The 14,210-nt window shown below is 32.7% G+C and overlaps 1 pseudogene; it reads right to left on the bottom strand.

Annotated features, from left to right (window-relative positions):
- Positions 1-292: 292 nt before the first annotated feature.
- Positions 293-409, bottom strand: LOC145256546 (5S ribosomal RNA; annotated as a pseudogene).
- Positions 410-14,210: the final 13,801 nt, after the last annotated feature.

Below are 14,210 nucleotides of genomic sequence, written 5' to 3'. Positions count from 1 at the left end.
ATTATTAAAGTATATCCATATTTGCATTAATTAATTTTGTTTAGTCTTAGTTTTAAGTCAATATTACTTATTTATTACTGATTCTTTCTATGCCAATTAGCTATATATACAACGTGGTTTCCTTCAGCCCTGACAGACTATGGATACCCACTGTAAAGGTGCCTACGCGTGAAATTTGTGTGGCAAGAGTTACGCAATCTTCAACCACGCCTCCCCTGAGTCAACATTGTTGAATACCAGTGGCAAGTGGTGATACAGGACGACTGGAAACAATGCTGAGATGAGCGGAGAGCACATACAGCGCCTAGAATTCCCAAATGGTCACCCATCTCGTACAAATCAGGCTCAACGTTGCTTAACTTCGGTGATCTGGCGAAAACCGGTGTGTCAACGTGATTATGCCGTATATCTATGCCGTGATTACGCCGTATACTATATATATATATATATATATATATATATATATATATATATATATATATATATATATATATATATATATATATATATATATATATATATATATATATATATAGTCTTTGGAGATTTTAACCTTTAAAACTATACAAAAAATATTTTTATCATTCGTTAGAAAACCGTCTAGTCAGTAAGTTATTTAATCACCTGCAATCACTGCATCAACTCGCTCTCGAATTTACTATAGTACCAATAATTTATTTTTCAAGGGATCATCAGTTGTTTACCATGAAACGCTGTTTCGGGGATATAAAAACAAAACAGTATATAACATCATGGCTCCCCAGCAGTATTGATCAAATACCACCACCCTTAATCTTAGGAAGAAGACATGTTACAAACATTTGATCCAATTTCCTATTCTTAATTGCAGTTACTAACCTTTTCATACTACAAAAATGAATTTCTTACCTGTGTGATTCATCAAGTTCCACATTTAAAAGTGATATATTTTTTAATTTATCAGTCTTATATTTATAAGATTACGGATTTATCCATTTAACTACTTATCACCCCACTACGATTAGTATTTAGTATATTTACATTCTTATTTATTTAAAATTAGATATATAAAGGTTAAAAATATTTTTACATATATACATTTTTTTTATTATTATAATTTTATTATATGTAATTATAAATACATTTTATGCATTGCTAATATAGTTTTAGATTTCCTTTATTAATATAGTCTGGTTAATCATAAACGATTCAAAAGCATCAGGATAACGAACAAATGCTTTATTTAACTGTTTAAATATTTTATTTGTATCCCCACCTTGTTTTATCATCCTTATTACTAAGTTAGAAACTGGTGGTATAAATCTGTTAATTTTAAAGTAACGCGAACTATTCTCAAAAACTCTGACATAAGGGTTCCATAAAACATAAAAACAGGGCAGGTGCTATCTTTATGCGGCATACGTACTATTTTAAAGGGGAAAGCGTTTCTTTTATAAAATATTTTATAAAGAAAAATCCCATCCTCAATTTTTATATCTAAATCCAGAAATGTAGCCTGTTGTCCTCTATGTTCACGATTCAATTTTAATTCATTTGGATATATAAGATGTTTATTTTTTTCGAATTCATCATTATCGTTTATACATATAAGGTAATCTATAAATCTCCTACACCCATGAAAGTTATATGTTTTAGATGTATCAGTTTTTAATAGCGATGACATATATATATATATATATATATATATATATATATATATATATATATATACTCGAGTCTATGTAAATACAAATTTGCTCAAAATGGTGCAGGATACAATCCCATTGGGATACCTATCGTTTGGAGTAATATTTTATTTCCTATTTGAAAATAGCATTCTTTAATAAGAAGACTTACAAGTATTTTTACAATACCTTTAGAAACACTCATTTTGATATTTTTATTTTTGCACCAGAAAGCTTTAGAGTTTGAAAAGTTTATATATTTACCTTTTCCACCTTTAAAACCTAAATCTACAGTATCATTTCATTATTTTATAAGTTCTTCGTGCGGAATTTTAGTATATAGCGTACTAAAATCATAAGTAGCTATAGATTTTGCTTTTATTTTGGAATTTATTTTATCTAATTTTTCTTTCACTGGTCGGGAATTATTTACTACTCAAAATAGATATATATTACTATAGAATTTTCTTTTCAGGTGAAAATTATTTATTTGATTTATAATTAATTTAAATATTTTAGATATAGCTTTACTTAAAGGTTTAGTGATGCACCTCTTTGAACCTACAATAAATCTAGCACTAACTGGATTTTTATGCATTTTAGGTATCCAATACATACATGGAAGATTTTTGTGTTTATCTTCTAGCTTTAATCCTACTTTTTCACTAATAATACTATTATTCAGAATAATGCTATCTACATTACTATTACTTACTTTATAGGTATCCGAAACGTTACCTATAAGTCCTAATTCTATCAATTATATAATATTTTGTACATATAAAAGCTATATTGTTTGCCGCTTTATCAATCGGAACTATTACAAACTTGTATCGAAGTATTTTAAGTTCCTCCAGTATTTCTGAATTTTTTAAAAGCGGATTGGTTTTCCTAGGTTGTTTAAATTTTTTTATGTTAAACCTTTTCATTTATACATTCAAGTATACTATTTTTCCATGCATCAAACGTAGACTGTGCTAATTTATATTTCTTTACCATAGACATAATAAAATCTTCTAGTGCTTTAACGCATTTAGTGTAATTTAGGCATTTAAGCTCTTTATAATTCGGACCCTTACTAAGTAGTTTTCTTAATTTAGGATTATTTACTATTTTTAAATCTCCTGTAATTACATGTTTTATCTCATTATTACAGAAAGGAGAGGAATTACATTCACATTCTGGAATATTTATAATATTATCATTTATATTTATATGTTCTACCGTGTTTTTATAATTGAAAATCTTATTGCGTATTGTTGGCCCTAGTTTATATATATATATATATATATATATATATATATATATATATATATATATATATATAAGTGAAAGTGTCTGTGTGTCTGTGTACATTTCCCTACACAATAACTCTGTCAATTTTTAGTCTACAGACTCGAAATTTGATATACAGGTTACTGAGATTTGGCTAGAAATTTTGCGATTAAGGGGTCAAAATCCGACGATTTCACCTTTGAAATCTCTACCAAACTCCTCCGACAATTTCGGGTCTACGCACTTTAAATTTTAGATATAGATTACTTGGACATGGATCTAACTTAATAACTTGATTTGGGCCAAAAGAAATAATTCTTAAGGGGTCAAAGTTTTTAAAAAATTGACCTCTGCGGTCTCTTCCAAATTACTCAGACAATTTCTGGTATAAATATTTGAAATTTTACACAAACGGTATTCAGAGATAGGGCTAGCTTCTTCATCAGTTTGGGTCGAAAATTTTTAGTTACCAATATATAAATGTATGTATGTATGTATGTTTGCATGTCTGCCTTAAACTTTCAATAGAGGCAACGGATTTTACCAATATTAGTATCGTTTTAAAGTTCGATCTTTCATACGACAAATATCGAAAAATTGGCTAAAAACATTAATATCTTCCCCTTCAACTAGGCACTTTTCTACAGGGGGGGTCACTTTTTTCGCCGGTATTTTTGAAAGTTATTTTCTCCTTTAGATTGTCTAGCTTTAATTTTTAAAAATGTCGCTTCCGGTTTAGCGGTGGTCGTAACAGCATACCTGTTAGGTTTTACCCCGTTCTTTTCCTCCTTTGCGGTACGGGTGCGAGCCTGCCTTCCTACTACCACTTTTATTTTTGCTCAACATACACATCCAAAGACCCGGGCAACGCCGGGCGCCCATGCTAGTATATATATATATTTATTATTATTATTATTATTATTATTATTATTATTATTATTATTATTATTATTATTGGAATCTTTCAAGGAGTTTCGTTATCGGCACTTCTTTTTGTAATGATAATGATGCCACTGTGGTGCATCCTCTTGAAGAGAGAAAAACTGAGGTATAACTTTGGATCTGGTGACAAAAGCCTTCTTAATCTAATGTTTATGGATGATTTCAAAATATTCGGTAGAAATGAAATGAGGTTCTTTCGAATGGAATAGTGCTGCCAAATGGAGAAATCATGAAAGAAATAGAAGATACATGATATAAGTATTTGGGGGTGCTGGAGGGTGTAGGCACCATGAACAGAGAAATAAAGGAAAAAGTCAGGAAGGAGTATCTTAGAAGAGTGAAACTAATTTCAAAGTCGAAACTGTATGGAGGAAACCTAATGAAAGCAGTGAATGCATGGGCAGTCAGTGCTTTGAGATACAGTGCAGGAATTTTAGAATGGTCTGACAAGGATTTGCATGCCATGGATATCAAAACAAGAATGTTTTGTATATTTCACATTCGAAGTAGCGTAGCAAGGCTGTATCAAAAGAGGAAAGACGGTGGAAGAGGATTGAAAAGTGTAAAAGATTGTGTTAGAACCGAGGAGATGTCGTTTAAGGAGCATGTGGTCAGAAGTGAGGAGTGGATTCTTAAGGAATGAAGTGGGGGTATGAGATCAAGGCTGATCATGTGAAACGTATGGATACAGAAAGCGCACAGGAACTGGCTAGAAAGAAAATGCATCAAAGATTCTTTCAGGATATAGCAGGAGATTCTGATGAAATATCATGGCAATGGCTTAGAGCTAGGTATCTGGTTAAGAGTACTGAAGCTTTTGTTTGTGCAGCACAAGAACAGGCATTAGGAACACGATTGTTTAAAAGTGGTTCTAGGAGAGGACGTTGCCGCAGTATGCCGGAATCAATTGCGCACCTTGCAGCAGAGTGTAGTGGACTGGCCTAGAGAGAGTATCACAAAAGACACTATCGCGTGGGACTCCGGATATATTGGGAGGTGTGTAAGAGGGTTCGGGTGAAGTGTGCTGGAAAATGATTTGAAGAGTTGCCTGATGAAGTGAGAAAAAGTGAGAATGGCAAGTTAGAGGTATGGTGGGACAAAAGTGTTAGAACGGCCAAGCAATTAGAACATAATCGTCCGGATTTGGTCGTCATTGACAAGTTCTCAAAAAACTGGCAGATTATAGACTTTTCAATACTTTGTGATAGGAATGTGAGAGAGAAGGAGAATAAGAAGTGGAGCAATTATGGTCCAATGGCCTTGGAGATAAGGTGTATACACGGGGTTAAAACACAAATAATCACGGTCGTAGTATCAAGCCGTCTGGAAGGATAATTGAAAAGACGTTTCAGGTGGCCTCCAGACCTCTGCAATTGTAGGTACCACCAACATCTTAAGGAAAACCCTTAATCTTTGAAGCTCCTAGTTTGAAGCACGGATTGAGGGAAATCCTCTGGAAATGAATCTCATCCCTTTGCAGGGAGACGTTGATAACCGAAATCAGAATTATTATTATTATTATTATTATTATTATTATTATTATTATTATTATTATTATTATTTTTATTATTATTATTATTGTTGTTGTTGTTGTTGTTGTTATTATTATTATTATTATTATTATTATTATTATTATTATTATTATTATTATTATTATTATTATTATTATTATTATTATTATTATTATTATTATTATTATTATTATTATTATTATTATTATTATTATTATTATTATTATCATTATCATTATCATTATCATTATCATTATTATTATCATCATCATCATCATCATCATCATCATCATCATCATCATCATCATCATCATCATTATTATTATTATTATTATTATTATTATTATTATTATTATTGTTATTATTATTATTATTATTATTATTATTATTGTTATTATTATTATTATTATTATTATTATTATTATTATTGTTATTATTATTATTATTGTTATTATTATTATTATTGTTATTATTAATATTATTGTTATTATTATTATAATTATTATTATTATTATTATTATTATTATTATTATTATTATTATTATTATTATTATGATTATTATTATTATTATTATTATTATTATTATGATTATTATTAATATTATTATGATTATTATTATTATTATTATTATTATTATTATTATTATTATTATGATTATTATTATTATTATTATTATTATGATTATTATTATTATTATTATTATTATTATTATTAATGTAATTATTATTATTATTATTATTATTATTATTATTATTATTATTATTAATATTATTGTTATTATTATTATTATTATTATTATTATTATTATTATTATTATTATTATTATTATTATTATTATTAATCTTATTATTATTATTATTATTATTATTATTATTAATCTTATTATTATTATTATTATTATTATTATTATTATTATTATTATTATTATTATTATTATTATTATTATTATTATTGACTCACAAGAAGCTTTTACACAGGTCTTCAGAGATCTTTCCCTACTTTCCCTAAAAACAGCCTATGGTTTTCCCCGGAAGCTGAGTGAACAAGTCTTCTCAGGTTTCCAGTACTCTCCACCTCTTTCGATAATATTTGCAAATAAATTTACATTATCGCAACAGCTGCTTGCCATTCATTTCTCAGTGACAGCAGCTATTGTTCTTTGCTGGGATTTGAGAGGCAATAACCCTCTCCAAGGTCCCAGTTTTCTTCGTACTTATTCGGCTGAGGTCTGGTCAGTTCATCGGTCTTTCCTTCCTTCTTTACTCTGCTCGGTTATTTGGTCTCGCTCTTTAGTGATGCCGGGGGCAGTGATGTGGCCATGAGGATAGAGTTGGGTAAGAGAACTTATAGACATACGGTTTCAGTGTACTTGGTTCCATGTAGTGTTTCCTATTTTTCCTTTGCAGCAGTTTGTCTGGCCCGCGCTTGTTGCTGCTGTGTGTTATTTTTCACATTCAAGGGTTATTTTTAATATTTAAGCTGTTTTCATGATTGTTGTTCGTTGTATTTTTCCAGTAATTCCTTTAATTCCAATTTCTCCCATTCTATTTTTCAAGGTTTTCCGGGATTATTCTTAGTGCTCCTTCTATTATAGGTATTATTTTGATTTTCTTCATCTTCCATATCCCTTTCAGCTCTCTGGTTAGCTCTGTGTATTTGCTCCGTTTCTCCTTTTCTTTGATATTCATCTTGTGGTAAGCTAAAACAGTAAAGTCTGCGATTTGATAAGATTTTTCTTTCTTGTAAATTATTACGATATTCGGTCTTCTTGCTTTGATGGGTTTATCAGTTTGTATTATTATTATTATTATTATTATTATTATTATTATTATTATTATTATTATTATTATTGTTGTTGTTGTTGTTTGTTTGTTTGTTTGTTTGTTTGTTTGTTTGTGCAGCACAAGAGCAGACATTACGAACACGATTGTTCAAAAAAGTGGTTCTAGGAGAGGAAGTTGCTGCAGAATGCCGGATTTGTGGTAAAAACCCCAGAGTCAATTTCGCACCTTGCAGCAGGGTGTAGTGCACTGATCCCGGTGCCTGATGAATGAGAAAAAGTGAGAATGGCAAGGTAGAGGTATGGTGGGACAAATGTATCAGAACGAAAAAGCAATTAGAACATAATCGTCAGGATTTGGTCGTCATTGACAAAGTCTCAAAAAACTGGCAGATTGTAGACTTTTCAATACTTTGTGATAGGAATGTGAGAGAGAAGGAGAACGAGAAGTGGAGCAATTATGCACCATTGGCCTTGGAGATAAGGCGTTAAAACACAAATAATCCCGGTTGTAGTTTGTACACTAGGAATACTATCAAGTCCAAGTCGTCTGGAAGGAGAATTGAAAAAAACTACAAATCCGCGATGTTTTAGGTGGTCTTCAGAACTCTGCAATTGTAGGTACCACCAACATCCTTAGGAAAACCCTTGATCTTTGAAGCTCCTGGTTTGGAGCCGGGATTAAGGGTAATTCTCTGGAAATGAATCCCATCCCTTTCCAGAGAGACGTTGATAAACGAAGTCAGAATTATTATTATTATTATTATTATTATTATTATTATTATTATTATTATTATTATTTTAATTTTTTATTTAATGTATTTTATTTATTTATTTTTTATTATCGGTAGTTAATAATGCTTATTCAATAAGTGATTTATCTGTATAGTAAATTGACTAGTATTTTGATAATTTTTATTTATTTATTGTGATCAACGTCGCTGAAATGAAATGGAGGCGAAATAATTGTTTAAAATCTAAGCATATATATATATATATATATATATATATATATATATATATATATATATATATATATATACGCTCGTATACAAATACACACACGAACATATACACATATGTGCCTGGATTTTCTTCTTAAAATTACAACAAATCTGTGGGGATATATACGACGAATAAAATTGGATAATACACTGTATATGTAGAGTCACCATTTTCTTTCCAAGTAATAATATTAATTAATTAATTACAATATTAATTAATTCATTATTATTGGCTCACATGGAGCTTTCACACAGGTCAGCAAACGATCAGTTTGGAGACCTGTTGTGTTCTCTGGAAGCTGAGTGACAACAAGTCTCCTCAGACGTCCAGCTCTCTCCACCTCCTTCGATAGCATTTGCAAATAAATTTGCGTCATCGCAACAGTCTCATACCATTGATTTCTCGCTGGTAGTTACCATTGGTTTATACTGGAATTTGAGTGGCACTAAGCCTCCCCACGATCTCAGTTCTCTTCGCGCTTGTCGAGCGGAGATCTGGCCAGCGCTCTCTCCTCGGTCTTTCCATCCTCCTTGACCCTTCTCGGCTCTTTGGTATCACTTTTCTATTGGGGGGGTTACGGTGATGAAACAATGGGAGGAAGCATGATGGTGGTGTAGAACTTGTAGATATGCAGCTTCGACGTTCTTCATTCCCTGTAAAGCTTCTTTGTTATATTGTCTTGTGTTTTTCTTCACATGTCAGCCGTTTTCATTATCCTTGTATTTTTGCAGTTATCCCTCTGATTCCAATTTCTGCCATTCTTTTTTCAAAGTTTTTCGGAATTGTTCCTAGTACTCCTACTATTATCGGTATTTTCTTCATCATCCAAATCCCTTTTAACTCTCTGGCTAACTCTGTGTATTTGCTTCGTTTCTCCTTTTCTTTCATACTTACCCTGTGGTCAGCTGGGACAGCAAAGTCTGCGATTTGATAGGATTTTTCTTTCTTGTTAATTATTACGACATCTGGTCTTCTTGCTTGGATGGGTATTATTATTTTATTATTATTATTATTATTATTATTATTATTATTATTATTATTATTATTATTATTAAAATCCCCGATGTTGTAGGTGGTCTTAAGACCTCTGCAATCGTAGGTATGTATCACCAACATCTTTAGGAAAACCCTTGATCTTTGAAGCTCCTGGTTTGGAGCCGGGATTGAGGGAAATCCTTTGGAAATTAATCTTATCCTTTTCCAGAGACGTTGATAAACGAAATTATTATTATTATTATTATTATTATTATTATTATTATTATTATTATTATTAAAAATAGGTCATCATCAGAGATTGCTCGCTGATAAAAACCGGTGATGTTTTTTTTTTTGTTTTTTTTACATAGGCATCACCACATTATCAAGGCCCAGAGGCCACTCAAGGATAAGGGTTAAAGAGTGTACAGTAGAAATTGGACAATATAGTAATCATTAGTAATGGAAAATTGGTAAATTTGATAACTTATATGGAACGGCTCATCAAGAACTTATTTACGTTAGACTTGAAGACAACCATATTGTAGTCAGCCGGAAAGCAGGAAAACGGAAGACAATTCCACAGGCGTGCAGTTCTAAGAAAGAAGCTTTGTTCATGGAATCTACGTTTAGGTTTAGGCACAGATAAAGAGTGGGGGGAATTATTGATAGTGTTTACAGCTAGACGAGTGTTTCTTGTGAAAGTTTGGCGAGGGGGGACCATAGATTGAAGCTCAGTCGAACACTTTCCATGAAAATAACGATACATCAGAGACAAACTCGCAACATCTCTTCTGTGAGGTAGAGGTTGCAATGAAGAGAAAAGGACATTTCCTACGAGGCTACGAAGTCTATTTTAAACTCTATCAAGGCAGGCCAAGTCCTTTCTAGCAGCTCCTGCCCATATGTAGCAACAGTATTCCATCCTTGGACGTACCTGGCTCTTATATAGATAGAGAATAGCATCAGCAGTGATATATCTACCGGATCGATAGAAAGACCCCACCATTTTTCCAGCGGCCTTGGCAACAGATTTGATGTACGTGTTCCATTTAAGATCAGGAGTAATGGTCAAGCCAAGAAGCTTGTCAAAACTTGAGGCCTCCTGAAGACGAGAGCCATTCATTTCAATTGATGCCAGATGTGGATCAGAATGTTGATGATATAAAGAGAGAAGCTTGGTTTTAGATGCATTAAAAGTAACCAGCCACTCCTTACCCCATTGTACTACGTGCTCAAGATCAGAGGAGAGAGAATTGGAGAGAACTTGGTCGTTTACTGTCTTAGATGTGCTACCATAAATGGTAGTGTCGTCAGCATAGATGTCTACAAATGATGTAAGGATGTGATTTGGAAGATCATTAATATAGATCAGAAAAAGCGTTGGATCCAGGATGGATCCCTGAGGGACACCGGCATTAATACTGTGAGCTTCTGATTTTTGCCCCTCAACTACTACTCTTATAAACTTATCAGAAAGAAATGATTTAATAATTGAGAAGACATTTCCAGCAATACCATAGCTAGAGATCTTATGAAGTAAACCTTTATGCCATACCGTATCAAAGGCTTTAGATATGTCAAGAGCAATTGCCCTAGAAAGATTGCCACCGTCGAGAGATTTGCTAATCCTATGCGATATAACTGTAAGGACATCTGCTGTAGATCTAGCAGAACGGAAACCATATTGAGTGTCACTAAGAAGGTTATTTTTGTTGAGATGTTTGATTACTTCTGTATTTAACACAGATTCTAGCAACTTACTCATGACGCACAGGAGACTTATTGGCCTGTACTGAGAGGGGGATGAGCGATCACCTGAATTCTTAAATACAGGGCATACTGATGAGATTTTCCAGGGAGATGGGAAACTATTCTCCTTAAGACAACGTTTAAACAGTTTTGTAAGTATGGGCGCTAATTCAGGTTGAAGTTTTTTGAGTACTATAATTGGAATACAATCAGGGCCAGTTGCTTTACTGGAATCAAGGTTTTTGATTAGCTTGGCAACATCACGTACAGATATACGTATATCACATAGCGTGTTTTCTGATACAGGAGGAAATATTGGGGGTTGGCAGCCTTGATCGCAAAGGGTAGAATTAGCTGCAAAGTTCTTGACAAAGAGTTTGGCTTTGTCTGATGCTGACGAGATTACCTCAGGTCCATTGATAATAGTTGTGATGGAGCACACGCTTCTGTTCAGGATTCTGTTTGCTATTTGCCAAAACTGGTGGGAACCAAGCCGCTGCTCAGCTACTTTGAACTTAACAGATTGAGCATACAACTCTCTTGCATTCTTTATTACTTTCTTACAATGGTTGCTGGCAGTCCTGAAAGCGGCTTTAGTTTTCATACATCTATTACGTTGGAAACAGTGGAAAAAGTGATTTCTGTGCGCAATGGCAGCAGCACATTCTGGAGAGAACCATGTTTCCGGAAGTCTGGGTGACAAAATGTCTCCTTAGATTTACAGTAATCCTCACCTTTTTCGACAACTTTGCAAATAAATTTGCATTATCGCAACAGTCGCTCGCTATTGACTTCTCACTGGCAATAAGCATAAGTCTACACTGGAATATGGGTGGCAATAAGCCTCCCGAACGTCCCAGTCCCTTCCGCACCTATCCTAGGTCTGGTAAGTGCTTTCACTCTTCGATCTTTCCATTCTTCTTGATTCTTCTGCTATTTGGTGTAGTGCCATCTGATGCAGGCACTACAATATATATTTTTTTTCTCTTTGTGGGGGAAAGTGGGGGAAGTAGAGGAATATTGGTAGAGGGAGAGTGGGATGGGGAAGCCGATGAAAAGGGGAAAGAGACAAGAAAGGGGGTATAGGAAAGGAAATCAGTCTACAACTTCGCAGCTTCTGTTTTCTTGGTTTTATTTTTTGTTTTACTTCTGTTGCATTTTATATGTGTCCGCTTGACGATTGCTATTCTTGTACATTAAGTTTCGCACTCGAGATTTTTTTTTTTTTAGATTTCCCTGTTTTCAGCATTATTGTGCATTGCATAGACTGAGACTTCCCCTTGTCCTAGTCTTGTTTCAAATCTACAATTTGACATGCTTTCTCATAGATTATTATGAGGTTGGCTTTTCTGACTTGGATAGTAGTAGTAGTAGTAGTAGTAGTAGTAGTAGTATTTTTTAAAATTATGATTTTAATTAATTTTTTATTCAATCTATTTATCAATTATTTATTTTTATTTTTTGTGCCAGTCGGGACTAATTTACGTATGTTCTTTTTAATATATATTTATTATTATTCATTTATTTAGGTTTAACAATTTACTTATTTATTTATCTAGATATTTCATTATTTTTCGACCGGGATCTATTACTTGTGAATTTCATTTTTCCCACTTATTTTTATTATATCTACTTGATATATCTATTTTATGATGTGGAAGGGAGATAATGTTATCAGTTAGTATTAATGTGGTCGTTTGTTCTATTTATTTATTTAGATCGTTTATCTTTATGTTATTTTATTTATTTACTTATTTTAATTTATTTTTTGTTTGTGGGCAATTCCTCTTGTGAAGGTGTAGGGGTGGAAGACCAGACCATCTATCTATGCTTACACACACACACATTAATGTAAACAACTATATTTAATCGTACTATTTAATCATTTAATCATTTACTATTTAATAATTTAATCATACTAGCCGTATCCGGTCACGCGTTGCTGTTCTTACTTTGTGTATATGAACCCCCCACCCCCGACCCCCCAAAAAAAAGACAAAATTCATTTTTTAAGGGAAAATTGATGTGGCAAACTATTTTTTATTATACAAAAATATCGGTAAGTTAATTAATAAAGAAAATAGTTAATGTATTATTTTTTTTATTTTCAGACTGTTACTATCAGCATGTGTAGTTGTCGTTTCACGACAATCTGTGAATACGTAAGGCGGAAGGAAAAGTATATAGATGAATTTTTTTATTTTCATGATAGCAATTTATTGCAGCGAGCCGCATGGTAAAAAGAACAGATGGACACAGAAATACGCAAGAAATATTGATCAGAGTAAGAGAAAAGAGAGCGAGAGAGAGAGAGTGAGAGAGTGTGAGGGAAAGAGAGAGGAAATAAAACTATTTAAGACAGTGTTGACGCCGTAAAATATTTGTTTGTTTTTCGGTATTAGAAGAAATGTAAAAAGCGAGCGAGAGAGAGTGAGAGAAAAAGGAGACAAAAACTGTTGTAGATAATGTGACATTGTAAAATGTGTTTTTTCGGCAGAAAAAGAAATGTAAAAAGCAAGTGAAAGAAAAAAATGAACACTTTTGTAGGTAATGTTATAAAATGTTTCTTTGGGGGGGCATAAGCACAAATATTCAAAGCGAGCGAGCGAAAGAGAGTAAAAGGAAGGGAGAGAAGGCTATAGAGAGTGAAAGGAAATAAAAACTGGTGTAAATAATAGTGACGCCGTAGAATGTTTGTTTTCAGGGAAAAAAGAAAGTTTTTTTTTCTTCAGCATAAAATAAATGTAAAAAGCGAGCGAGCGATAGAGAGAGGGTGAGCGAGTGAGAGAGAGAGCAAGCGAGAAAGAGAGAAAGAGTTGGGGAGAGAGGGAGAGATGAAATAAAAACTGGTGTAAATATTATTGATGCCGTAAAAGGTAAGAAAATAAACGCAACAATTTACGCACACGGCAAAAGTACGTATTATTGCGACGTCATATTTGAATGGTACATTAGATTTCGTTTAGCAAGCGAATACTGTTAATCAGGAATGTAGGAATGGTTAGAGCTCAGCCAATCAGAATGAGAAGAATTAGTCTATGGAGACTTTATCATTTATGAATAAGAAAAGGGAAAGTTTATGTTATGTCTCTGAGTTTATGATCCAGTTACGAAGAGTGCAAGCACAATATCTGTAAAATGTGTAGTTTCCTCCAGTGTACACTGGGCACGGTAGGTGGACTTAATATTTAGAGGGAAATATAGGAACTTGTTCCTCTGAAGACGATGCGATAGTGATTGTGTTGCACCTCGAATGAAATGTAGGATTTTATTTTAACAACTAAATGCGTCTGAGATGTCATTGT

This window comes from Euprymna scolopes, chromosome 32 (assembly GCF_053919585.1).
Source record: "Euprymna scolopes isolate OS-2025 chromosome 32, ASM5391958v1, whole genome shotgun sequence".
Taxonomy (NCBI): domain Eukaryota; kingdom Metazoa; phylum Mollusca; class Cephalopoda; order Sepiida; family Sepiolidae; genus Euprymna; species Euprymna scolopes.
Note: the sequence above shows the minus strand (reverse complement) of the source record. Positions and strands in the feature narration are given on the sequence as shown.